The sequence below is a fragment of the Marmota flaviventris genome, chromosome 2 (genome assembly GCF_047511675.1).
Source record: "Marmota flaviventris isolate mMarFla1 chromosome 2, mMarFla1.hap1, whole genome shotgun sequence".
NCBI classification, from domain to species: Eukaryota; Metazoa; Chordata; class Mammalia; order Rodentia; family Sciuridae; genus Marmota; species Marmota flaviventris.
In genome coordinates, this window is record NC_092499.1 from 36,883,811 (window position 1) to 36,885,571 (window position 1,761).

Sequence of the window (1,761 nt, forward strand, 5' to 3'; positions counted from 1 at the left end):
TTCTCCTCTGAGAAGCAAAGAAAACTATATTCAGTACAGAGTTAAGTTTCTCCTCTGCCTGGCCTACCTTCCACCAAGAACTGAAATCTGGAGCCCAACCCAGTGATGCTCACCTGTAATCCTAGCAGCTAGGGAGGGTGAGGCAGGAGGATCGAAAGTTCAAAGTCAGCCTCAGCAATTTAGCCAAATCTGTCTCAAAATAAAAAGGGCTGCAGATGTGGCTCAATGGTTAAGTGCCCCTGGGTTCAATTCCTGGTACCAAAAACCAAAATAACTCCCCTCCCCCGAAATCTGGGAGGCCTCTAGCAGGTTAGCAGAGCCTCCCAGTGGCTGCCACTCCAAACTGTTTCAGCCCAAAGAACACCAGGGGCAAAACTACCTTAACTAATTCTGTAACCACCATTCACTTATATCCGCCCCCCCATTATCCCTGCTAACATAATTTACTCAAATATTTGCATATTCACTACAGAGCCTAGAGTGTCTTGATTTATTAAGCACCTACTATCTATCATTAGGCATTATGGTTAGATATAAAAACAAGGAATAAGAGAACTACATCTAATGGGTTTATATTCTAGTTCAAGCGGGGACAATGAAGTACTGAAGCAGGAGTTCACTCTGTATGTATACACATGAATGTGAACTTCCATAGCATTGATTGCCTATATTTCTTTTGTGTCATCTTATGTTGTTATTTATTCTTTCTCATATTCACAAAGTAGGGTGGCTCCTTGAGATCAGAAACCTAGGACTGGGCTTGCCTGGCATGTGTGAGGCAGTGGGTTTGATTTCAGCACACATAAAATAAATAAATTAATTAGTAGATAGATAGATAAAATAAAGGTATGGTGTCCATCTACAACTAAAAAAATATACTAAGAAAAAAGAAGAAACCTGGGACTTTAGAATGAGGTCCAAGTAGCACTAACTAAAAATCATACATACATTAGTAGCCATTCAGTAAATGTGTTGATTAACATACAACCATGTATCAAGATGGAATCTTTGCTTTCAGGTCTATGGTATACCTACCTGTGGCAATTATTTGTCCTCTGAAGAGATCTCTTCTCCCCCCACCCTCTAACCCAGGACCTTGTGCATGCGAAGCTGGCTCTCTGCCTCTGAGTTTTATCCTCCCCTAAACCTACCAGTTTTTTTGTGGTGCTCTTACTTTTTACAAATTGGCAAAAGGGGCATGCCTGAGGAGCAGCCATGTGAGAGGGTAGATAAAAGGGTAGAAGTGCTGTCTATAGGTGCAGCATTTCCTTTTTTTTTTGAGATGAGGTCTTACAGTGTTGGCCAGGCTGGTCTACTGGATTTGCTTCAGCCTTCTAAGTAGCTGAGTCTATAAGTATTCCACACCTTGACCACTTTTCCTTTTCCCTTTTTTTTTTTTTTTTGGTGAGTGAATGAGTGTGTGGTGTGTGTGTGTGTGTGTGTGTGTGTGTGTGTGTTACTGGGGATTGAACCCAGGGGTACTCTACCACTGAGCTAGACTTCAATCCCTTTTTATTTTTTATTTTGAGACAGGGCCTTGCTTGTGATCCTTCTGCCTTAGCCTCCTGAGTCACTGAGATTGTAGGCATGTGCCACCACACCAAGTGTTAGGTGAACTTTTGAGATACATTTTCCAGTGCTAAAATTTAATGACCAAAACTCACAGAATTGGTAATTTAAAAAAGAGAAATGACTAATATAAAGACTAAATTAAAAAAAGACTAAATCATAATCCATTATATTGATGATTCTCTTTGAAAT